The 25,855-nt window shown below is 47.2% G+C and overlaps 1 long non-coding RNA gene across 4 annotated transcripts; it reads right to left on the bottom strand.

The window, feature by feature from the left end:
• Positions 1-3,774: 3,774 nt before the first annotated feature.
• LOC308555868 lies at positions 3,775-25,797 on the bottom strand. 4 transcript variants are annotated; one of them, XR_013998641.1, is made up of 6 exons: positions 25,729-25,797; positions 23,141-23,204; positions 6,744-6,892; positions 6,081-6,171; positions 5,878-5,955; positions 3,775-4,162 (listed from the first exon to the last, which is right to left on the bottom strand). It is a non-coding gene; the product is annotated as an uncharacterized lncRNA (long non-coding RNA). The 4 variants fall into 4 exon arrangements; XR_013998642.1 differs by having other exon boundaries at positions 3,775-4,167; XR_013998639.1 differs by lacking the exon at positions 5,878-5,955.
• Between the last annotated feature and the right edge of the window lie 58 nt (positions 25,798-25,855).

Consider the following 25,855-nt stretch of genomic DNA (forward strand, 5'->3'; position numbering starts at 1 on the left):
TTCATTTAGCCTGCACAGTTATAGTGATGGCTGATAACGGCTGGTGGGAAAGCAAAACACATTTGTGCCTTGAGATCTTTCCTTGGAAGCCCCAAGGTGAAATACTAATCTGCTCCATTGCCATTCCCTTCTCATCCAAAGGGCTTAACAAGATACTGCTTTGTTCCTGAGTGTACCTTTATTATCTTTCTGACCAATTTTGGCTTTTGTTTTATTACTTATTTATTTATTTTTCAATCATGAGCCTTTAAGTGGTATGGTATCTCACTCTAATAAAATATCTGAGAGTTTAGACCCAGAAAATAACATAGAAAATGTTGTGTGTTGTTTTTGTTTGTTTGTTTGTTTGTTTTTACCCAAGCTTGGAAAACACTTTGGGCTCTGCTCTGTAAGGAAGCCTGATATAAAGCAAACCTGGGTAGGGCCAGAGGCCTCTGTATTTATCTCTGCAATAAATGAGAAAGATTGAAAATGAGGAATGTGCTTTGTTTGATTTAGGGGTTATACAAAGGTGTAAGCCACATCTCCATAATTTCCCCAACCATTCCTCTCTCAGATGATCTTTCCTTTAAAAATATATATATGTTTTTATTGATTTCAGAGAGAGGAAGGGAGAGGGAGAGAGAGAGAGAGAAACATCAATGATGAGAGTCATCGATTGGCTGCCTCCTGCATGCGCCCTACTGGGGATCAGGTGGGCAACCTGGGCATGTGCCCTGACCAGGAATCAAACTGTGATCTCCTGGTTCTGGGGTCAATGCTCAACTACTGAGCCAAGCTGGCTGGGCTTGCCTTTTCTTTTTTATCTGATTTTTTATTTCTCATAGTAGAAAACAACAGAAATGGTCATTACTTCAAGTACTCAGTAGTAGCCTACTTTTATCTGCCTTAACACTTTTTTTGAGGAGGTTCTTTGAATGTGCCATGCTTCCTATCCTGGTTCTATTACCATGTATCACACTACACCCAATTTAGTGGTGCAAAACTATGCTCACAAACTGGAAAACACTTTGGGACTCTAAATTTAAGGTTTAAAAATCTAAAATTATTTATGTACTTCCCTTTTTTTTCTACCACTCAGAAGAAAAAATGCTTCTGTTTGATCTAAAGAGCAGGTTTTGCCCAGCTCGTGTGGCTCAGCGGTTGATCACTGATCTATGATGCAGTAGCTCAGCTGTTTGGAGCTTCATCCAGATACGCTAAGGTTTCAGCCAATTCAGGGCACATTCAAGAATCAATTGATGAATGCACAAATAAGTGGAACAACAAATCGATCTCTCTCTCTCCCCCTTCCTCTTTCTCTCTAAAAATCAATCAATAAATTTTTCACAAAGCTCCTCAGTGAGTTTGGCTCAGTGGTTAGAGTGTCAGCCCGCAGACTGAAGGGTCCCGGGTTCAATTCCAGCCAAGGGCACATACCTCGGTTGCAGACTCGATCCCCGGTCAGGGCGAGTGTGAGAGGCAACTAATCAATCTCTCTTTCCCTCTCTCCCTTCCATTCTCTCTGAAAAGCAATGAAAAAAATATCCTCAGGTGAGGATTAAAAAAAAAAAAGTTCCTCAATTTTCCACTGGCTTTTACTGCCCTCCTTTGGCCACTTGCTTCCTATAACAGACATTTAGCTCATTAGTGGAAAAAGTTCCTCTTACATGAGCATCTTCCAGACAAGTTCTTTGCTTTTTAAAAACTTTACTGGTTAAAAATTTCACAATAAAAAGTTGGGGAGAAAAATACCTTACAAAGTGGCTATAGAGAAAATGTCCCCTGTCTCTATATAGGTGAAGGAAGCTCTAATCCTATAAAAAGCCATGCGCCTGCAGACACTGTGCTTGTTCCTGGCAGGGCGGTGGCCGGATCTAACTCCCAGGAGTCGTTTTGGAGCCCAGGCCACTCTCAGTGACTTACCCCTGGTGACAGCAGAACAGGTTTGGAGGCATATACCAGAAGCAAAATCTCATCCCAATCTTGGGCAAACCATTTGACCTCTGTGAAGTGACTATGACCTCTACATCCACCGAGGCGAGGTTTTAGACCCCAGGGTGAGGTAGACACAGGCAAACAATTTGATGAAACCAGTTTGTGGCCCCCTGCTTTCTACCCTGGGTGGGCTGGTTCTCAGAACACCAATGAAGAGGTCTGTCCCTGGCTGTTCCAGACGCCTTACACCTGAGCAGAATGAGGCAGGCCACCGTGAACTGTTCCAACTTACTCCCAGAGGCCCTGTCCCTTTCTCTAGAGCTGTAGTACAAATGCCTGACAGCTTTGTTTGTCTGTTTTGTAATGCAAGTGCCTTATTTATCTTTTCACTGCCCAGGCATCCACTTCAAAGACAGCTATCTAGAATGAGCTCCATGCCAGCTGCAAATCTAATAAAGAGCCAGGCTGCCCTCCACCCCCAAAGTGCCTTTGTTTTACAGATCTTTGGCTTGGCTTTGGTTTTTCTCTTCCTGCCTTTAAATATCGATCTTATGTTTTACATTCACTAATAAAGAGTGAACCGAAGAAACCCTAGGCTCCCACCCTCAACGCCAATAAAAGCAAAACCCCAGGCGCTCGCTCGCTCTCTCTCTCCCCCCCCCCCCCCCCCCCCCGCCGGGTCACTGTGTACCTTCCAGAACCTGTGAGTAATAAACCTTGTTTTCTTTTTTTCAAAATTTCCTGAAGGTTATTGCTGAAGACATCTTGCAGTCATAGTAAAAACCACAAGGGCTGTAATTATCCACAGACTGAGATCAGCACAAAACAATAACTTTTGCCCACAGATAATTTTTTAACTGTTTTTATTGATTTTAGAAGGAGGAAAGGAGAGGGAGAGAGAGATAGAAACAACAATGATGACAGTCATTGGCTGCTTCCTGCACACCCCCTGCTGGGGATCAAGCCCAAAACCAAGACATGTGCCCTGACCGGAATTGAACCGGGATCTGCTGGATCCTAGGTCAACTGATGCTCAACCATGAGCCACGCGGGCTGGGCCCAAAGATGATTTCTGACACACAATCAGCACAGTGTGCCTGCAGGCAGTGTTTTCGCATGACCTGAGGAAAGCCTGCTTTTCTGGCTCACGCTGCCACAGAAATCTTTGAGGGATCGAGTTGGAGAGACTATTGGAGCCCTAGGAAGGAGCCCACTGCAGTGAGATACTAGCGCTGGGCAGCTGGAGAGTCCGTGTTGATAACTGCTTGTCTTCGTGAACTTGACTTAACCTCAAAGCATCTTTCCTCATCTCTGAAAAAAGAGGACACTAGCACCCACCCCAAGGAGTGTTGGGGTGATCCGATGGAAGATGGTAGAGATTTATACATCACACCACTGCTTAGACGTGCAAAAAAATGTGGTCAAGTGCATCTTCTTCACAAGTCACATGGGTAGGGTAGGGGTGCCAAGATTTTATTTATTTACTTATTTATTTTTATTGATTTTAGTGAGAAAGGAAGGGAGAGGGAGAGATAGAAACATCATGGGAGAGAATCAACATCCATCAGCTGCCTCCTGCATGCCCCCCACCGGGGACCAAGCCTGCAACCCAGACATATGCCCTGACTGGGACTGAACAGCGACCCCTTGGTGCGTGGGTTGACACTCAACCACCGAGCCACCCAACAGGGCTGGGGTGCCAACATTTTAGCTCAGCATTTCAATCTACTCTGGTCCAAACTGTGTCTTCTGGGTTCTTTCGACATAAGAAATGTCCAAACTTGTAGAGAATTTTTATTATGAGTTTATTAAAGCCAAACTGACAACAGTTGCAAAATCTCAATGGATTGAGAAAATCTTACCAAAAATGACAGTTTTGCCACTTATTTTAACATCAGAATCAAAGGGAAAGATGTAGGGGGGTTAACCTGAAATCCACTGGTGATAGATTAGGGTGGCAGGAGAAAGCAAAGGGGGAAATCTTTGAGACTGGATAAAAAGTAAAACAGACACATACTTTTTTTTTTTTAATTGAAAAAAAATTTTTTTTAAATATATCTTTATTGATTTTAGAGAGAGGAAGGGAGAGGGAGAGAGACAGAAACATTGATGATGAGAGAGTTGCCATTGATCGGCTGCCTCCTGCACGGGGATTGAGCCCACAACCCGGGCATGTGCCCTGATGGGAATCAAACCTCGATCTCCTGGATCCTAGGTCGATGCTCAACCTCTGAGCCACGCCTGGCTGGGCTTAATTGAAATTTAGAGAAAGAAATAGAAAGAGAGAGAAACATAGGTTAGTTGTTTCACTTATTTATGCATTCATTGATTGATTCTTATATGTGCCCTGACTGGGAATCCAACCCACAACCTTGGGGTATTGGGAAAACTCTAACCATTGGGCTACTGGATAGGGAAGGATAGTTAATAATTAACATTTATAGCACAAAGATGGTATTCTGGAGAACAAGATGGCAATGAGGGTTCTGTGGTCTGTGCTCTGGTGGGTGATTGTGCCCCGAGGGGTCTGGAAAAAGGGGAGTATTCTGAAGGGCCAGGTATAGAAGGTCAGCAGGGCAGAAAGCAATGGACTGCAGCTGGGAATGCTGTCTAGTCTGGCTACATACTGGACTAGACTATAATATGGAGCAGAAATTCTGGGCAGTGGCCTTAATTCCAGCCCTGCTGAAGACAAGATTGGACTTCTTCCATGGTGAGACGGACAGAGATGGGACCTTGGAGGAGAACCCACTTAATTTTACATCATCAATAAAGCTTTCCACAAAACCCTATCCTCCCTCGGGAAACTCAGGAAATTATTTTCCTCCAGGCACCCCAAGAACTCCACTTCCACCAATAACAATCCTACTACTGGTCCAAAAGTTCATGTGCCTGACACTTTAAAAAGATCAATATTCAAAACATCAGAGTTTGGAGTAAGAAAAGATTTATTGATTGAGAAGGCTCTAATGGTAAAGATGGTGGCCTTAGAGGTTCCTTAAATCCATCTTAAGAGAATCCGGAATTCACACTTCTTTAAAGTCAAAGGACAAATGGGAAGGGCAAAAGGTCATTGACAGCCACAGACATCTGGGAGCCAGCAGGGATCCAAGGAAGAGTGTGAAATCTTTGAATTTCTTTGTTCCCAGTCTGTTAACCCCTGCTGATCTAAATTGTCTTGAGGCTTCTGCAAATCTTTGATAAATAATAACTATTTTTGTACATATTTCCCCACCTCCTCAGGAGAGGCACCTTCTGGCAAGGGGGCTGTTCTTTTTTTTTTTTTTTAATTGATTTCAGAGAATGGTAGGGAGAGGGAGGGAGAGACAGAAACATCAATGATGAGAGTCATTGATCGGCTGCCTCCTGCACGCCCCCTACTGGGGATCGAGCCTGCAACCCAGGCATGTGCCCTGACAGGGAAGGGAACTAAGATTTCCTGGATCATAGGTCGATGCTCAACCGCTGAGCCACACCGGCCAGGCAAGGGGGCTGTTCTTAAAGGAAAAATAAACCGTGAGACGCAAGCAGAATTCCTCTAATGATTAGCATCAAACGCAGCAGGCTTGAGCAAGGTGGGGCCAGGGAGGCTGAGTACTTCACCGTTACAACCCAGCCTTCAGCCCCTCTCCTACCTGGAGGTCAGGGTGAGACTGAAGGTTACAACCCTCTAATCACAAGGTGGGTTCTCCTAGAACCAGCCCCCATCCTTAGGTGGGGCTCAAAAGTCACTTTACTAACATAACAAAAGACATTTATCGCTTATCATTTAGGAAATTCCAAGAGTTTTAGGAACTCTGTGCCAGGAACTAGGAGGAAGACCAAATATGTGTTTCTTATTATAAGTCACATCACAGCTCCCTTTCTCATCTAGGAAGTACATTCACAGCAGCTGCCGCCAGAAGCCCCCCACAGCCACTGCTTTTGCCTCCGCTTGTCCCACTTGGACAGAGAGCTCACCCATCCAGACTCTTGTCAGGGCATCAGGTGGCCTGGAGCTGGCAGGTCCCCTAGAGGTCATCTAACATGCCTCTCCTTCTGACAGAAAGAAACCAGATGTCAGACTTCTGGCCGTGTGGGCTAGACCAGAACCCAGGCCTTTCACCTGCTCCATCCAGGACCAGTGGAGCCTCTCAGGCTGGAGCATGGGGCAGGGCGCTCACCTTTATCCAGGGACCTCTACCGACCAAGCGCTGGGCCACATGTTTCCAGGTGTGTTCACTAAACCCTCCTCATCACACTGACAGACGTTTACTAAGGAAGACACAGAGACACAGAAAGGTAAAAAGACCCAACCCTTCTGACCCAATGCCCTTGCCTTTCTCGCTGCTGCACACAGGAAAAAGTAATATCCTGTCCCTCCTGCACTGTTTCCTCCCCAGTTCCCTCTTCTAGCAGCAGCAGGCCAAGCAGTCTTTTATCTCCCAGGCCAGCACTGCAGGGGTCATTTTGTGCCCTTCCTTCTTCAACCTGGCACCCAGTCTGTGGGCACAGAATCCGGCCCTGGAAGGCTGGAAGAAACCACAAAGGGCACGCCGTTCAGCTGCCCACTCAAAATTTGGATTTCCTCTAAACGTTTGTGGTGAAGCCGTTACCCAGGTGCAGCCTAAACACGGCCCCCACATCTGTGCCAGGGGCTCACCTCTTCCTGATGTTACCTGTTGCATCTTGAAACAGTTACGATGTTCCAAAGTCGGCCTTAGGTCAAGCTGAAATGAGTCTCCGCGTTGCCTCCCCTCTCCATCCCCACACTCACATTTTCATTAGTTCTAGGTTTTTTTTATGGGGATTCACAGAAAAGAGCTGCCTACTCTCCTGGATCTTACCTCTTTAAATATGAAGGCTATAATCTTCCCAAATATCCCCCTTTGCTCCAACTGGTCTTCACAGGATATGCTTTCAAGTCACTAATCAGTCTGGCCTCTCCTCCTAACATGCTCCAATTTATCCAAATCCAATGTTGCAGACTCACTGCCTATGGGGGCCAAGCAAATGACATCAGTAAGTAAGACGGGTGGAGCACAATAGGGAGTGGGAGGGACTGTGACAAAGAGTATGTGCTCATCTGTTGGAAACAGCCACTTTATTTATTTTTATGTTTTATTGATTTCAGAGAAAGGAAGGGGGAGAGAGAGAGAGAGAGAGAGAGAGAGAGAGAGAAACATCAATGATGAGAGAGTCATCATTGATTGTCTTCTCCTGCATGCCCCCTACTGGGGCATGTGACCTGACTGGGAATCAAACGGTGATCTCCTGGATCACAGGTCAATGCTCAACTACTGAGCCACCCTGGCCGGGCGGAAACAGCCACTTTAGTTTTAGCCAATTGTTACCCCACAGAAGTGAGGCCACAGCATTGCCAGATCCCTCATTTTCCAGGAGAAACAGAAAATTTAAATTTGTATTTGAAATGTCCTGATTTTTTAACTCAGTAATTAACTTTTTAAAAACACACTGTGCAGGCAAACAAAAAACTATAGGCACTAGTATGCAACCTCTGGTCTGCCCACCTGAAAACATACCAACAAAAACTGGATGCGACACTCAGAGGTAGTGGGTAACCTGTCCCATCCATCCTAACTTGGGAAAACTATTCCCACCCTCTTTTTTTTTTTTTTTTAAACACCTTTATTGACTTCAGAGAGAGGGAGATAGAAACATCAGTGATGAGAGTCATTGATCAGCTGCCTCTTGCATGTCCTCAACTGGGAATTGAGCCCACAATTTGGGCATGTGCCCTGACCAGGAATCGAGCCGCGATCTCCTGGATCCTAGGTCGATGCTCAACCGCTGAGCCACACCAGCCGGGCTATTCCCTCCCTCTTGTCCGCTATTTCAGGTCTCCACCATCTCTCCCCAGGCTCAGGCCCACTGTCTTGACCAGCCAGCTGCCTCTACCTCTCCAGCCCTCCTCACCACTACCCAGTGTGCGCCATCACCCAAGACCCTGCTCTAAGATCTACTATGGTGAGACCTCAATCAGCCAGGTCTGGCTCCTTCTGGAGAACATGCCCCCTCAGTCTCTCCCTTCTCCCCCCCCCTTCTGATAGAACTGGGGCCCCTCCCTTCTACCAGCTCCTTCATACCTTTGCTCAAGCTAGGCTTTCCTCCAGGAATACCTTCCTCCCCCCACCCCCACCCCCCCATTTTTCCTTGGCTCGGCTTCCCTCCTCCTGAGGCTGTCCCTGGCTGTGTCAGCCCAAGGTGGTTTCTGCCCCTTGTATTTTGTCAATACCACAAATGTAATATGGGGAGAAGACAGGCTGACCTCAAAGAGTGTTTGAGGAATAAATGAGGTGACTCATGTCTAGGGCTTGGGGCAGCAGTGGGCAGACATGAAGGGCTCAGTGAACATGAGCTGTTACTATGAACACCTGAACACTGAATCCACATGCTGTCTGGGCTCTTTCACATTTCTACTCATATACTTCCAATTAAATGATGAAAGAATCTTGGGCATGGAGACCGGCAAACTTGGGTCAGAATTTCATCTGTGCAGTGGATCCGTGACTCTCATCATTGATGCTTCTTCTATTTCTCTCTTCCCCGCTTTCTCTCTCTGATAAAGATATATTAAAAAAAAAAAAAATCTTGAGCTTGGCTTTCAGGGACAGTTAGTGACCCGGCTCCACTCCTTTTCAGTCCCTCCCCACTTTCCCAGGAAGAAAGGCTTCGGGGTTGCAGGTGGGCCACTCCCAGTCAGACTCTGGAGCCTTGGCTCTGGTTATTTCCCACATGTAGGCAACGCCTCTTCCTAGCCAGAGGCAGTTGAATGTTTTCTCTGCAGGGAGCCTGTTCTCAGCCCTGCCCACAGCCTGGGTCAGGGAAGGGCCTCTCCTTCCCATGAGCTCTGTCACACTCCCTGGAGCTCTCCAAAGTCATTCTCTTTGTTGTCTCCCCAGCAGCCACAGAGTGGACCCTGGGTGTGAAGGAATCTATTTGCCTGTGTTTATGCAGGCCTGCTGAGGGAGTACTGGTAATGCAAATAATGATGGTTTTGTGAATGGCCAGAGAAGAGAGCAGAGAGCACCTTCCAATGGAGAGATTAAAGAGAGGGTCTTATGGAAGATGTCCATGTGGCCTGGACCAGGAATGAATGAGCAGGCTGTGATCCCAGGAAGGAGAATCACCTGCAGGGCAGTGGGTACAGGGACCAGGTGGTCAGAAGCATGGGACATGCTAAGGAGCCATCCAGCATTCCGTTGGCCAAAAGAGGGAGGTGAGAAAAGGAACTGAATAGAGAAAGAAGGTGGGAGAGAGGAGATGTCACCTGATTGGGGAAGGCCTTGAATGTCAGGTTGGGGAATCTGACCTCAGCAGATCAGGGTCAAAAGCTCAGACAGGACAAGGGCAGGTTATGGAGTTGAACCTTAACTCAGGAGGACACAGGAGAAGTGGAGACTAGGGTCTTTTCACAAAGGAGAGGCATTCTTAGCTCTGGGTCATGAAGCCAAGAGGGATAACTGGACTCAAAGTGGATAACAGTTCCACATTTTTAAAAAGAGAAGCCAGAAATGCAGTCTTTTTCTTTTCTTTTTAAAAAATATGGCTTTATTGATTTCAGAGAGAAGAAGGGAGAGGAAGAGAGACAGAAACATCTGGGGATCAAGCCTGCAACCCAGGCATGTGCCCTGACCGGGAATCGAACCAAGATCTCCTGGATCGTAGGTCAATGCTCAACCTCTGAGCCATCCCAGCCGGGCCAGTCTTTATAGTGAAATTTCCTGATTGAAAACACCACCACCACCAAACAAACCATGTTTACAGGTTCAGTATGCAGCCTCCCAGTTTTAGTTGGCAAGGTCAGCTGGTGACTGGTGTGGACATGGCCTAGGGAGGGCGTGAGTGGAAGCAGCTAGGAGTGGGCTTTGGTTGTTCAGGTGGACCTGAGTTAGGGGTGGGATGGAAAGGAGGGGAGAGCTAGGAGAGGGGTAAGGTTGCCAGATACAATACAGAAAGCCCTAGTTAAGTTTGAATTTCAGATAAACAGGTGTTTTTTTGTTTTGTGTGTGGTTTGTTTTGTTTTTTTACTAATAAAAATGGAATTAAAAATAACTCTTTTATCTAAAGTCCCAATTTACCTAGGTGTTCTGTATTTTTATTCACTAAATCTGGCCACCCTAGAGAGGGGTCCTATGGTGGTGGAACTTGACAAGTAACTGAACATGTGGGGAGTGGGGGTGGGGTGGTCATAGGGGTGGGCCAGGCACAGGGCATCAGGGGCCTGGCTGGGGTACCTGGTGAGGACAGTTCAGCCCTATAAACCCTGACTGGCACCGCCATCCTGGACAAAAGGGTCTGTTGACTCCCAGGTGCCTGCACCCTGCTCCCTTGCCCCAGGCCACCCTACAAGATGACTCTCAGGCTGGGCTCAGAAACACTGAGGAGCCCCAGGCCCCTCTCCAGCACCCCAAACACTTTCTGCTGTATAGAGTCCGGGCGTCTGGTCCTCTGTCCTAAGCACTGCTCCGGCTGCTGCACCCACTGGACCAGGCGCAGCACGTGGCACACGGGGCGCCCAGCCTGACTGGATCTGCTCAGCACTGGACCCTAACGGCAGGAGGGGTGCAAGGGGGGGTCCGCACCAGGTTTCCTCCTCCCTCTCTGTGGTCTTGCCGTGCTGGCTCCCCTTCCTCCCTGATCTGCCTTCACATATTGCAGTCCCTCCCGCCTTGATCTTGAGCCCTGCTCTCTCTTCAGACCATCTCCCTCTTCCTGGGCTTCAGTGACCACCCATCTGCTGAGGACTGAAGCAGGGCAATTTTCCACCTTGCCTGTTTAAACCCCAAGGGTATTTTGACCTGCTGTACAGTGCATCTTCTCCTGGCCCCCTTCCCCACCCACCTCTCTCTCTCCCTCCTCTTCTCCCATCTTCCCTCCCTGTCTCCCAATTTCTTGGTATATTCTTCAACTATTAATTTCTCTCTTCATTTCTGTGTTATACACTGCTCAAAACTTTCTCCCACATTCCCTAAGAAATATAGACAAACTCTTCCAATTTCTCCCACATTCTCTGGGAAATATAGACAAACTCTTCCAACCAACAACACAGAATAAAACTGACAACAGCTGAATCTGCACACAGTAAAATATTATGATTGACTTCCTTTTTAATTTTTTTTATTTTGAGAGTAATTTTATTATGTGAAAGAAGTGAGCCAAGGAGGGGCTGTCAGCTCACTAGAGAGTCAGAGAAAATGACACCTTGGTGGCAGGTTCAGGGATTTAGCCGAGGAGGAGCTGCCACTGCTCACTGTCACTTAGAGACTAGGAAATGCTTGGCTGTGAGGGAAGAAGAGGGGGAAGGGAAAGGTGAGGGCAGGCTCCTGGGAAGGGTAGGAGCCCTGGGGTTTTTGTCTTGAGGGTTTTAAAAGCTGAGAGTTTAGGGGCAGTCTTAGGGAAGGATCTGAACAGGATATTCATCAGCTTTTCCAGGTGTATCCTTTCAGGGTCTTGGTCTTCACTGACTGGTCGGCGCCAGGGCTGGGGGTCATTAGTGATTGCTGCTGGACCTGGAGAGGTCCCTCCTGGTTTTGCTGTTTTTCTGGGTCTGGAGCTGAAATACAACTTGGGCTCCAGCAGAGGGAGGGCAGAGGGGACTGGAGCTGTGTGAGAAGAGTCCAAGGTTGTGGGTTCTGGAGATAGAGCTCAGAGGGCACCCCTCTGGATTCCTGTGCTGAGTCATTTCCCCATATGGCAGAGGAATCTTTCACAGGCCTATGATTGACTTTGAAATGTCTGAAAAATCAAATCTTCTTAACGTAACTGAGGTTTGCAAAACCTGGTCCAGGGGATGGGACTTAGTAGAAATAACAGTCATGAAAAGGAAATGCAAACTGATGGATAAAGAAATTGATTTTGTTTAGCCAGGCCCGCATGGCTCAGAGGTTGAGCATCGACCTATCATTCAGGAGATTCTGGTTCAATTCCTGATCAGGGCACATGCCTGGGTTTCAGGCTTGATCCCTAGTAGGGGGGCGTGCAGGAGGCAGCTGATCAATGACTCTCTCATCACTGATGTTTCTGTCTCTCTCCCTCTCCCTTCCTCTCTCTGAAATCAATAAAGATATATTTTTAAAAATTATTTTGTTTAAAAGTTAGATTGAATAAAATTAAACTGAAAAACTTTGATATCCATAAAAATTGGGCAAAAAAAAAATTAAATTAAAAAAAAAAAGGTTTGACTATGCTGAATTTAAAATTTTTATGAAGAAATTAATTTACTGTAATGCAATTTATTCCCCAAATCCCTTACTGATGCAAGGGGAAAAAACACACTAGTGTTGGCAAAAATTCTAATTACAATATTTCCATTCCGGAAAACTACAGAATTGAAATGCCCCACACATGTTGAAGACTCACACTTTATATATTTCTGCCTGAAGCCAGATTCAAACCAGCAACTGCCCCATGAAAGATTCTCACTTGGACATCTCAAGGCCTCATCAAATACGTATTCCCAAAGCCAATCTGCTGACCTCTCACCAAATTGTTCTTCCTCTCAGACACTTGTCTGAGACTGGGACCATCACCCATTCAATTACTCATGCCAAAAACTTGGGACATCTGCCTCCTTACCTCTCTCATCCCCACACAGAATCTAAAACCAAGCCCATCAACTCAACATCCAGAGTACCTCTCAAATCTGTTCTCTCTCCAGCTCCAATGCCCTCACCCAGGCTCATGGCATCTGCCACAAGGATTAACTGAACTGGTCTCCCCAAAACCACTCTTGCATCATGATCCATCCTCCACACTGATAGTTAAGCAAACCAAGACCTCTCTTCCAGTAAAAGGCAGACTAGATACCTTCAATAAAACCTTGTGATAAAACCTCGTGCTGAAGACAGCTGAAAGAGTTGGTCAAATGTTTATAAAATTCTCTCTCTCTCTCCCTCCCCCCCCCCACATTCTTAAAAGTGTCAAAGAACTAACAAGATAGTGAGGAATTGTGCAAAGGTCCAGGAGAGAACAGGATTCCAAAGAGGTGACCCTGAGACGTGAAGGCTGCTGAGAGGCCAAGCTCACTTCTAGTGGCATTTCATGGCTTGAGACAAAAATTAGTCAGGGGCCTGCCAAGGGTTGGGGACTGATAAATCACCCCTCACACTGGGCTCAGCCCACAAAGGACTGTACCCCAGAAATAAAGGTGAACTGAAAGCATATCAACTTGTGCCTGAATGGCAGTCTAACTCTGAGTCATCAAGGTGCTCCAGAAAACACCATGCCCTAAGTATGAACTAAGGTGATCTCAGTTTGCTCATCCCTCCAGGCACTTGGCAAAAGCGATAGAAAATTCTTTTTTGGTGAATGACAAAATCACCCCATTCAAATTATCTCTGCAAATAATTTCACACACACAATATTTACCACACACACACACACACAAAACCGACACATGAAGAAGCAAGATTCTTTGAGCTAAAGCCATTAGAAATAATAGTCAACAGAAATAGAGCTGGAGGAACTCCAGACTAAAAAAATAAAAAATCTTACACTTACTATGTTCAAGAAGTTAAATGCCAAAATTGAAAACTTCAGCAAGGAACTGGAAACTATAAAATTACATAGCATATGCAAAAAAGGAATAAAATAAACTAAAAACCAAAATGTAAAACTCAATGAATGGGCTTAACAGCAGATATGACATGGCTGAAGAATGAATTAAAATGGAAAGCTGGTCAAGAGAAACAATCTAGCTATGGGTTGGTAGCCCACTTGCTTAGAGTGTTGTCTAGATATGCCAAGGTTTCGGGTTTGATTCCTTGGTCAGGGCACATGCAGGAAGCAACAAATGAATCCATAAATAAGTGGAATAACAAATAAATGTTTCTTTCTTTCTCTTTTCCTTCTTTTTCTCTCTTTAAAATCAATAAATAAAAAATTAAAAAAAAGAAGGCTCTGGCCTGTGTGGCTCAGTTGGTTGAAGCATAGTTCCTTGCACCAAAGTGTCAAGGGTTCGATTTCCAGTCAGGACTCATACCCAGGTTCCATCCCCAGTGGGGGTGCGTAAGGGAGGTAACTGATCAATGTTTCTCTCATATGGATGTTTCTATCTCTCTCTCTCTCTCTCTCCCTCTCCCTTCCCCTCTCTATAAAATCAATAAAAACATATCCTTGGGTGAGGAAAAAAAAGCAGCAGCAGCAGAAACAATCTAACAAGAAGTATGGAGAGACAGCCCTGGCCAGTGTGGCTCAGTAGGCTGGGCATCATCTCATGCATGGAAGTACTGCCGGTTTCATTCTGGTAGGGGCACATGCCTGGGTTGCGGGTTCAGTCCCTGCTTGGGGCATGTGCAGGAGGCAGCCAATTGATGTTTTGCTCTCTGTCGATGTTTTTCTCTCTCTCCCTCTTCCTTCCTCTCTCTCTAAATATCAATAAAAACATATATTTAAAAAAACAAGTATGGAGAGACAAAAAGATGGAAAATACAGAAGGTTACAGATATGGAAGTTACAATGAGATCTTAAATATGTTTAATTGCAGACCCAGAAGAGGAGAGAGACTGGAACAGATGCAATACTGGAAAAGATAATAGTTGAGAACTTTCCAGAATAGGTAGAAGATATCAATCTATAGATTTGAAAACTCAAATGAATCACATGCAAAATAAAAAGAAATCCACACCCTGATCCATCATTGTGAAAATGTATAAAATCGAAGACAAAGAGAAAAATAGTGAAAGCATCTAGAGGAAAACGATAGGTAACGGTGCCAGTTATTTACCTCTTTTCTCTCAGGTTCTAAGCCCATCCTTCCATAATCTGCTCTGTGATGCTGGGGCTACAAATGGGTCTGCAAACCACATTTCCCAGGCCCCCTTGCCAGCTGACTTCCTGTTGGATTCTGCCAAAGGGAAGCACTAAAGGAAGATTAGTAGGAGGGAGAATGGGATCCTTTCCTGTCTCTACTTCTTGTGGACTTTAATTCAGGAATCTCTAGCTCCTTTCAACACGCCTAGCACCAGCTACACTGAACCCCTCACAGGTAATAGCCCAAGCCAGCAGGGCCCCAGTGGGGGTCCTCCTCCAAGAGGTCCTGTTAACCTTATCTCTTCCCTTTTATTCTCCCAAGACTCTGAGTGACAACTGCTTCCATTAATTACTATCTAGGCAGCATCCTCTTTGCTCTTTCAGGCTTCCAAAATCTGCATATACAATCCACCTTGTATATTATATTTCCTTTATTTGAAAAAAATTGGCATGGCTTGTATTTTCCTGAGTAGACCCTAAGTGATACAGAACCCTTCAAAGAAGCCACAGTGTGGTAACAGCATTACTGTCTCCAGTTATTTGCCACCAAGCTCTGTGGAAGGCCAGTACTTTCCCACCCTGCTGACCTGAGGCTGTGACCAATGACACGCAAGGGTAATGGCACGTGAAGATGAGCCATGTCTGCCACCACCTCTCAGCAAAAGCTTTAAGAACCATCATATTATTTTGCCGTGGCTCTTTTCCCCCTGCTGAGACTGGCATGTCCCAGTGGGAGCTGCAGCGGACATACACAGGACATGGAAAGTGAGCTAGAAAGAAACCTTTGTTGTTGCAGGCTAAGGAGACTCAGGGGATGTTTACTGCAGCGTACTCGAGTGAGACCTGACTGAGTCACAGAATTAGACTAAGTGTGACTCCTCAGAAGCAAAAATGGAAGCCAGCAGGTGGTTGAACAATAGCTTCAACGAACTGAGGAAAAATGACTGCCAACTTTGAATTCTATACTCCAAAAAACTATCCTTTGAGAAGAAACAAATGCTAAAGACTTTCAGACAAAAACAGAATAATGATTTGAAAGGAAGATCGTGGACGCAGGAAGGAATGTGGACAAACTGAGGTAACTATGTGGGTCAATCTAGCTGAAGACTGTCTGTCATAAAAGAAAAGTAATATCTGTGGAGTTTTATAGACAACTGTAGCTTGGCAATCAAAGCAGGAGTGAATGGAATTAGCGTGTCCTGAGGCCTTTGCACAGTCACCAGTGATGAGGGACAGTGGTGTTTTGCAGCCCCTCATATGGCCGAGGGCGCGTATCTCTGTGTTATCTTTCCCCACACTGCCCGGCCTCAGACACACACAATCAGAAGGGTGCTCTACTTTTCACAAAGCGAGGTCACAAAAGACAAGACAAGACTGAAGACCCATCCCAGACTGGAGGAAACAAAGGAGACATGACAACTAAATGCCATGTGGGACGTTAGGCTGGATCCTGAACCAGAAAGGGGTCTCAGTGGAAAAACTGGTCAAATCCAAATGAAGTCTACAATTTGTAGTATTACTGTTAATGTCTCAGTTGCTATCGCTGTACTGAATTCTGTATGATGTTACCACGGGAAGGCTGGGTCAAGGCTATAATGAACTCTACTATTTTTTGTAAGTTTTTCTCTGAGACTAAAACTATTTCAAAACAAAACTTAAAAAAAGTCACCCCAAGACACTGACTGTTAATATTTCTGGAGTATGCTCTGCCTGTCCCCTTCCTTGTATGGGGTGATATTTTATGTTCCAATAAGGAAGATCATGTAGACATATGATTTTACTCTATACCAGGCTTCTGGAAAAGTCACCACATTTAAGTTTCACAACAGGCACCATCACCCTCATTGCACAGATAAGGAAGTGAAGGTCTAGGGCAGGTTAAAAGTCACAGCGAATAAAGGCCAGGACTCAGTGTGAGTGCAGGTCCCAGATACCAAATTCTAGAATCACACTAAAACCCAATTCTTGAAGGGTGAGTTCATCTGCTTGTTCACACACACATTCATTCAACCATGCAGAGCACCTCCTGGGGGTTAACAGTCTAGGAGGCCATGGCCTCACCATCAACCTACTTCCATTCTAAAGGTTTTATGTGTACAGCCCAAGGCACACAGTCTGGCCTGGGTGGGACAAGGTGATGCACCCCTGCAATGAAGTCCTCACTACCCAGCTGCAAAGAGCGTCTGGCTCAGCCCGGCCGGGCGTGGCTCAGCAGTTGAGCGTTGACCTAGGATCCAGGCGATCAGGGTTCGATTCCTGGTCAGGGCACATGCCCGGGTTGTGGGCTGCAGCCGATCAATGACTCTCTCATCATGGATGTTTCTATCCCTCTCTCTCCCTCTCCTTTCCTCTCTCTGAAATCAATAAAGATATTAAAAAAAAAAAAAAAAAAAGAGTGGCTGACAGCACACAGTTGTTAGCACCTTCTAGGTCCACCTTCAATTTCAGGTGAAGGTCCTGCTCTTCTCTGGAGACCAGCAACTGAGCAAGGTGGTGGGATAAGGGCCTTTTCTGCCCAATGGGGAGGGGTCCGCAAATAAGCAGTTAGACCTGGAGCTCCATGCAGAGCCACTGGGGTCTACATCTCCTGGTGGCACCCCCTGCCCAATCCTGCGCCCTCCCTTTTCTTTCATAGAAGTTCCTCTCAGTAAACACTTGTCTGCCAAAGGATGGACCTGTAATAAGCTGCTCCTTAGGCTTGTGTCACCTCCCCACTAGCTCATGTTGGTGAACTAACCCAGGGACGAGGGTTGGTCTTTGCCCCCTCTGGTGCCCTCTTTGTCCCTGTTAGCCTAGTAAGGCACCTGGGCTGGCAGCTGTGTGCAGAGTAAAAGGCTGGTCTAGGGTCAGAACTCCCTGGTGTCCACGTTGCACACGCAATCCTGTGTTCATCCTGCTATTGGACCTGCCAAGGGCATGACCGACATGTGCGTGGAAGACCTTGAGGACCCCTGAGGATCCGTGTATGGCCCGGATCTTGGATCTTGGAGGAGGTGGAGCAAATGGGAGGAAGCTGCCACCCTGGTAAGTTTGGAAGGAGGGAGGGTTGGGGGTGTGGCAGTGCCAAGTGGAGCAGGGTGTGTGCCAGCCTGTCTGGCTCTCCTGGGTGGAGCTGGGTGAATGTTTGGGTACCGGCAGCAGCAGTCACGTGACTGTGAATAGGGCCTGCTTTGGGCTGCGGATGGAAGCCAGCCAGGTGGGCTGTGTGGGCACATCTCCTCAGTGGAGGAATCCGAACAGAGCAGGAGCCCAGAAACCTCTGCCTCAGCAGAAGATACAGCGGAAATGGGGCTGATTTCCAGACATTCAAGGCCTGTTGTGTTTCATGTGCCAGGGCCCACGAGGGTTATACCCAGCCTGGCTGACTGGCTGGGCATGGATAGAAGGATAGGTGAGGGGCCCTCTGGGTGGACACACAAGTGAGGAGGTGCATGGGTGGCCGGGTGGCTGAAACCTCAAGACCAGGTTCTAACTGGTCACGCCTGTGGCTCCTATACTCCATGGGAAGTGCCCCTCTCTTGGCGCTGAAGCAGGGGACTTGAGCATCTCAGCCATCTTTCTGCACAGGCCGAAGTTCACGAGTAACCCCAAAGATCACTTCTCCTGGCCTTCCCTTGAGGGGAAGAGAGGAGTAAGCTTCCTTGTTCTCGCTCAGGAGAGGGATGTCAGTGGGCAGGTGGCGCAGGGCTGGTGAAGGGCAAAGCAGACTCCCCCCTGCCCGCCTGCCAGAGGCCTTGCCCCAAACTTGGGGGTCTGAACTCCTCAGCTTTGTTTTAGGCAATCACCCACCCTAAAACAAACGCACCCTAAAATCACCCACCCTAAAATCACCCACCCTAAAACAAACGCACATTACAATTTAAAATGTTTGCCTACACTGAATACTGATGAATGAAATATCATAATGACTAGAATTTGCTTTCAAATAATCTTGGAGCAGGGAAGGGGCTAGGCGTGTGGAGGGAGTGTTTGTACGGAGATGAATAAAATCATAAAGCTGAGTGATGGGTACATGGGAGGTTTTTCTCCACTTTTGTGCATATTTGGAAGTGTCTGTAATTAAGCTTTATAGTAATTTATGTAAAGTCCTTGTTTAAAAAAAAAAAAAAAGGCTCACCCACTACCAGCACCTTTCAGTTAACTCTGGAATATGAGAATCCAAGTTCTCTTCAGTGTACAGTTTGTTTTCTTAAAAAAAATTTTTTTTTTTAACTGTGGTAAAATACACAGAACATACAATTTATCATCTTAACCATTTTGAAATGTGCAGTTCAGTAGTGTTAGGCACATTTACATTGTTGTGCAACTGATCTCCACAACTGTTTCCTCTTGCCATTGACTTCCCCACCCCTACACCTCACCCTCAACCTGCCATAAATCACTGCACCCAGGGGATGGAGCCCAGGTCTCTCAAATTCCAGAACAAGTTCCCTGCTACCACTCAGGGTGGCAGCTGGTCTTGGGCTTGGTTGTGGGGCAGGCCAGGTTTCTGGTGACCCACCAGTGGGCCAGTTGGACTGCCTGGACTTCCGGGGCAGCTGTCACATTGTAGTCCAGGCTGGCTCTTGCAGGTCTGAGCTCTCTGTCCCAGGGCAGGCACCTGAGCAAGACCAGGCAGCTCTCAGCTCCCTCCCCCACCCTGAGGCCAGGCAGGGGGGTCAGCAGGGGTGAACAAAGGCTTCTCCCCAGCAGGGTGACTCAAGGAGGGCAGTCTAGATCCCAGGAGTCCACTTTCACCCTAGGGTGTGGGGCACATCTCTTTGGGTGGGGTGTGAGGGCAGGCAAGCAGGGTCCTACTGCCTCAACCCTGACGGCCACAATGCCCCACGGTGACACAGCTCTTGGGTTTAGAACAATCTTGCAGCTGTTGGCAAGAGCTAGAGTGGGCACCAGGAGTTACCTGTTAGCCTGTTCTTTGCAAGGCCTGAAATTCTCTCCAGAGACGCCCTGCTCTCCTCTCTCCTCCCTTGGACTGGGGCCTGACCAGCTTCAGGGGACCAAAGAAGACAGGGGAGGGCAAGTAGTAAAGGGTGGGTGAAGGACATAGCTGTCAAGTCCTTCCTTCACTGGGCTTATGTCATTTTGTACTCACAGCTATTCTGCCTGTTTATGAATGAAGAAACTGAGGCTCAGAGAAGTCGCCAGGAAGTTATACACCCGGGATTAGAGGCAGGACCGCCTTTCTTCACCCTCATCGCCCTGGTTAGAAAGCAGCCATAAGGTGGTGGGTTTTTTGCAGACAGTGGGTTGGAGCTGAGCATGGTGAACTGTCATGTCACGGAAGAGGCCCTGGGGGGGCTCTAAACGTGGACTGGAGTCCAATCCTGTGCACTCAGAACTCCCTGTCTCCTAGGGGTGACAGACATGTGACAAGTAAGTGCTGCTGAAGCAGCACAGGATGCAGGCAGTCATTTTAGGTTCTTCCAACAAGCGGCACTTACAGATAGGGACAATGAGGCAGTCCCCTACATGCAGCAGGGCCAGGCTGGAAAGAGGGAGCCCGCAGGACCAGTTTTGAGGCTGGGACGGCACCTCTCAAGCACAGAGAGAGTAGGGACAGAATGTGTGGGCTGGAAAGTGCTCTCTGGCTCCCTACCACCCGGAGTGGGTGACGGCTGGGTCGTAGGGAGCCCAGGCACACTACTGCAAAAGTCAAGGAGAAAGGTGATGAGGCCAGAGGTGGCAGCCAGAGCAAAGGAGGCAATTGCTACTTTCCACGGTGGTTCCAGAATTTTACAGTCTTGGCCACTAGCAGGCAGCATGGTGCACATACTACCCAGCCCAGGAGACAGGCTCCAGATGAGCGTGTGCTGGGTGGGGACGGCACACAGCCTTCCCGGCCACTTCAGGACAGACTCTGCGGCAGGCATTTGTTCTTCGGACAAACCTTCCCCACTGGGAGAAGGGAGAAGGGAGAAGGGAGAAGGGAGAAGGGAGAAGGGAGAAGGGAGAAGGGAGAAGGGAGGAGAAGGGTAAACTAACATTTACAGATGCCAATCATTGGCCAGGCCCTGGATGCTTCACTTCACCCTCGCAGCCAAATTATGAGCCCCTTTTTGAGAGAAAACTGAGGTGCAGAGAGAAAAATTAAATTGTCCAAGGTCAGCTGATTCAGGAAGTGGGTGCATCCAGGGAACTTGGTTTCCCTTCCCCTGGCCTGGTGCCCGCAGTGCCTCACCTCCTGGCATCTGGGCAGTGTGGCTCCTAAGCCAACTCCATGAGAACGCCAAGTCTGGGGGAAGGTGGCCCAGGCAGGGGTGTCTGCCCTGCGGGCTCAGCAAGGTGAGCAAAGTTCACTGTGTAAAAGTCCCCTTGCCCCATCCCCATACCTGGCCTCTCCCATGCTGTCCAGACAAGTGTTCGGAGGGGGAAAGAGGCCTGGCTTCTGCTGGAATCTGACTGCCCACCTCTGCCCAGCCCACCTTCTTCTCTCAAAGGCCTCAAAAAGGCAGGTAGGAAGCAAAAGGCCAAGGGGACAGAGGTGAGAACAAGAGGCAGCCTGCGTGGAGAGGAGTGCAGCTAAACAGACTGAGCACCGATCTAGGTGACAAGAGCCCAGCCTCCAGCCCCAGCCCTGCCAGGAACTAGCTCTGAGACACGTTTTGGAGCAACAGGTCATGTCCCCTCTCTATACCTCAATTTTTCTATCAGAGGAGGACAGATAGAAGTACCCAAGGGTTCAATGTTAACACTATGGTTTATGCCCTAAGGTTCATACTTGCAATGCTCATATGCGTAGGAGGACTTAAGAGTGCAGGGTGCATGGAGGGGGAGGAAGAGGCACTGATGGAATAAAAACTGCTTCTCCCCTGGGGCAGCTGATCCCCTCAGCTTTGCACTCCCTAAGGAAAACCTCAAAGGGCTCAGAGAAACTAGACAAGAGGGAGCATCTGCCAGGCCAGCTCCCCAACTTCTGGGGAAGGGAGTGTTCTTAGCAGCCTGGAGTCTGGAGCCTGTGTAAGAGGTGGGCGACAGGTAGCCTGGTCCAGGCTGGTGGGGGCTGGGAACCTGAGCTTTGCTTGTTTTTTTAAATCCCCACCAGAGGATATTTTTTCCATTGCTTTTCAGGGAGGGAGGGAGAGAGAGAGAGAGAGAGAGAGAGAGAGAAACATCAATGTGAGAGACACACACGTCGATTGGTTGCCTCCCGCACGCACCCTGACCAGGGCCAAGGATTGAGTATGCAACTGAGGTATGTGCCCTTGGCTGGAATCGAACCCCAGACCCTTCAGTCCAAAGGCTGACACTCTAACTACTGAGCCAAACCAGCTAGGGCTGAGCTTTGATTTTTTAAATGACAACTCTGCTAGAGGGATGGAGCCAGGCTGTTCTCTACTCCAGCCCCCTGCATCTGCACTCCCACCCCCTACCCACCACTTCCACCTGCCGCTGCCCTGCTCTGGTGTGCAGCCACTTTCTAGGGATCCCACCCAGCCAGGACCCTCCTGCCCTCCCCTCTTCTGTCTTTGACATTTCTGGGCTCCACAGCGTCTTCTGATTTCTTTCCCTCCTGCACACTGGTCTTGGAAGTCAGAAGACCTGAGAACAGTCACAGTATTTATAACAACAGAAAAGGGAGGAGCTGAATCTGAGATTTCATAGAATTTATCTTTAACTCCCATCCTTTCCTCCTCATGTAATTTCTTGCCCGAACAAGTCAATTCTTCTTTCAAATCATCTCATGAACACCCCCCATCTCTTCCTCTCCTCAGTGCCCCTGCCCTCCATGGCCAGTTTCTGTTCCCTGAGGCTCCTTTAACCGGGAATCCCTGCCTGGACCACCTCACAGGGCCTGTGTACCTGCCCCTTCACAGTTCCCTCTCAACACCTCAAAAGCTCCCGACACTTATTTCAATAGGCCTTTCTGGGGCTGCCCCAATGTGCTTCCTGTGCCCTCTTCTCCCACTGACGTGTCCCACCCCCAGGGCTCCAAGCTCACTGCACTCACTGGGAAGTCTGCCTTTGCCCCACTGCACTGAGCCCCCCGGCCCGGCTGAGACACACGTCTTTTACATTGGTGGGTACAGAATAGTGAACATTTACAGCATATAGACATGGCATGTGGGCAAGAAGATAACAACGGGGGTTCTGTGGTCTGGTGGGAAACTGTCCCCTGAGGGTCTGGGAAAAGTGGGTCTGAAATTCCAAAGGTATGTTATCTTAGATGCAAAAGGACAATAGACAAGCTCACTCAAAGATTGACCTTTGCCAAGGAAGTTTTCCGCCCAGAATGTGACTACCCGCCAGGACTCGCTTTCAGTTAGGAAGTTTTAGTTTCAGACCATCCTATGTGGTGGTTACTTGAGGTATGAGTTTGTAATGCCCACCATGTGGGCCTCCCCTGAGCTTGTCAGGTTTAGTGTGTGGCTCCCTTTTCATCCACAATACCAAACCTAGATTTGATACCTGATCTAACTGCTGTTTCAGCTGTTGAGGTAAGAAACATTAAAACCTGTAGATAATTTCTTACCTTAGCTGGGTAGCTCAGCTGGTTAGGGCATCATCCAGAAACACCAAGGTTCTGGGTTTGATCTCTGGTCAAGGCACATACAAGAATCAATCAATGAATGCATAAATAAGTAGAACAGCAAATCGATGTTTCTCTCTCTCTCTGAAATCAATCAATCAATATGGTCTTTTAAAAACCTGTACAGAATTTTTATAAGAGTTTATTTGAGCCGAACTGATAACATGCTGGGGAGCAAAATCTCAAATGCTCCTCAGGATACCAGTTTGCTGTTTCTTTTACGCATTTGAGATTAAGGAGGGAAAGTAAAGATTACATGAACGTGGGAGAAAACGAGGCAGGGATCAAATTACAGGGTAGTTAACAAGATTATGTGTTCTCTAGAGGGCAGTCAGGCATTAGAAGGGGTGGTCTGAAATGAGGCATTTCAAAGATATGTTAACCTAGATGCACAGAAACAATGGACAGGGCTTGCTTAAGGCAAAGATAAACCTTTTACTAAAATAGTTATATGCCTGGGGCGTGACTACTCACCATGACCTGCCCAGTTAGGAATTTATGATCAGATCACCCTGTGAGGTCTTACTGTCCATTAGAACCACTTTTTCATCTACACGACCTCTCACAGAAACATCTTAATCAACCAGTATGGAATTTCCTAGTCAAGAACCAGTAAAATAATCTGTCACATAAGTCCTCTCCATCCACCATAGAAAGAGGCAATCTATATAATAAAAACCCTTCCTTTCTCTTGCCCCAAAGAAAAGATGTCCTGGCCCCAAAATAATCCTTTCTTTTTTTTCACTAATAACTCCCTTGCCCCACCTTTCTTCTTATAAAATCCTTCCATTTTGCACAACTTCCCAGAGAATCGTTCTAGTCGCTAGATGGGATGCTAATTCATGAATGGCTTAATAAAGATCTTCAAATTTACTCAGTTAAATTTTGGTTTTTTTTAACAATTTGTAACCCTACCAGAATGGGGGCTCCTCAAGGATTGACACCAAAGTAGTTACTGAGTTTTCTTTTTTTATATATATATCTTTATTGATTTCAGAGAGAGGAAAGGAGAGAGAGAAAGAGAGAGACAGAAATATCAATGATGAGAGAGTCATTGATCGAGCCCACAACCCGGGCATGTGCCCTGATCGGGAATTGAACCCCGATCGCCTGGATTCTAGGTCGACGCTCAACTGCTGAGCCACGCCCGGCCGGGCTGAGTTTTCTTAAATAGACAAGTCCTCTGGAGCCTGGCGCTTCCATTACTAGGAATGAGAACAGAAAGCTTGGAAAGAAACCTTCCAGGGGTGATCTGATCATAAATTCCTAACTAGGCAGGTCATGGTGGGTAGTCACACCCCAAGCATGTAACTGCTTTCATAGTAAAAGGCTTATCTTCGCCTTAAGCCAGCCCAGTCCATTGTTTCTGTGCATCTAGGGTAACACACCTTTGAAATGTCCCCTTTCTAATACCTGCGGTAATCCTATCCCCACCTTGCTCTCTCCCACTTTTGGGTAATTTTCCTACTTCCCCTCCTTAATCTCAGATGCAAAGAAGAAATTGCAAACTGTTATTCTCCATTTGGGATCTTACTTCCTGGCATATGTCGGCAGTTTGGTTGAAATAAACTCGTAACAGTTCTCTACAGGTTTGGATGTTTCTTAAGTCGACAGGAAATTGGCAAACTGGTGACCCATGGCCCAAATCTGATCCACAGGTGAGTGCTCGATGTCTTTATTTTTTAATTGATAAAATTCGCATAACATAAAATTAACCATTTTAAAGAGTACAGTGCAATGACTTTCAGTACATTCACAATGCTGTGCTACCACCACCTCTATCTGGTTCCATAACATTTCCCTCATCCCAAAAGGAAACCCCATACCCTTTAAGCAGTCACTCCTCTGATCTCTCTCTCCAGTCTCTGGCACTAATCTGCTTTCTGTCTGTGTGGATTTACCTGCGTCGTGTAAATGGAATCACACGTGGCCTTTTGTGTCTAGTTTCTTTCACTTAGCATAATTTTTTGGAGGTTCAACCATTTGTAGCATGCATGTATCAGCACTTTTCATTCCTTTAGAATATTCCATTGTATGGATATACCACAATGTGTTTATCCGTTCACCAAGTGATGGACAACTTGTACCATGTCCACCTTTTGGCTATTGTGAATGGCCCTGCTACAAACGTGGGTGTGCAGGTACTTGTTTGAGTCCCTGTTTTCAATTCTTTGGGGTATATACCTAGGAGTGTAGTTACTGGGTCAGAAGGTAACTCCGTATTTAACTTTTTGAAGAAGACACCGGCGTTTTATCCATCTGAATGCCTTTAGGTGTCTATTTGTTTCCATCTCTTCTAGCGTCTCACATCCAAGTGTTCGACTCAAATTGTCTGGCTCCTGAAGACATCTGGATGTGCTGTCCCTAGAAAGCTTTGGTGCCCCCCCCCCCCCAAAACACACACACACACACACAAAAACAACAAAAAACTTAGCGCCCAATTCAGTCGCTGCGGAGCCAAAGACCTTGGGTAAATCTTTCCACCTCTCAGGAGTACTCTCTTGCTCAGCCTGAAAAGGGGGTAATGATACCGAGAGAACATGGCGAGGATCAGGGAGGTGATGGACGGAACGAGCCTCCTCGGAAGCGGCTCTGGAAACCGAGAGGGAAAGGCTGGAGCAGGAGGGGCGGGCGGGCGGAGCCCGCTCTGGGGGCGTC

This window comes from Miniopterus schreibersii (genome assembly GCF_964146895.1).
Source record: "Miniopterus schreibersii genome assembly, chromosome: 4".
Taxonomy (NCBI): domain Eukaryota; kingdom Metazoa; phylum Chordata; class Mammalia; order Chiroptera; family Miniopteridae; genus Miniopterus; species Miniopterus schreibersii.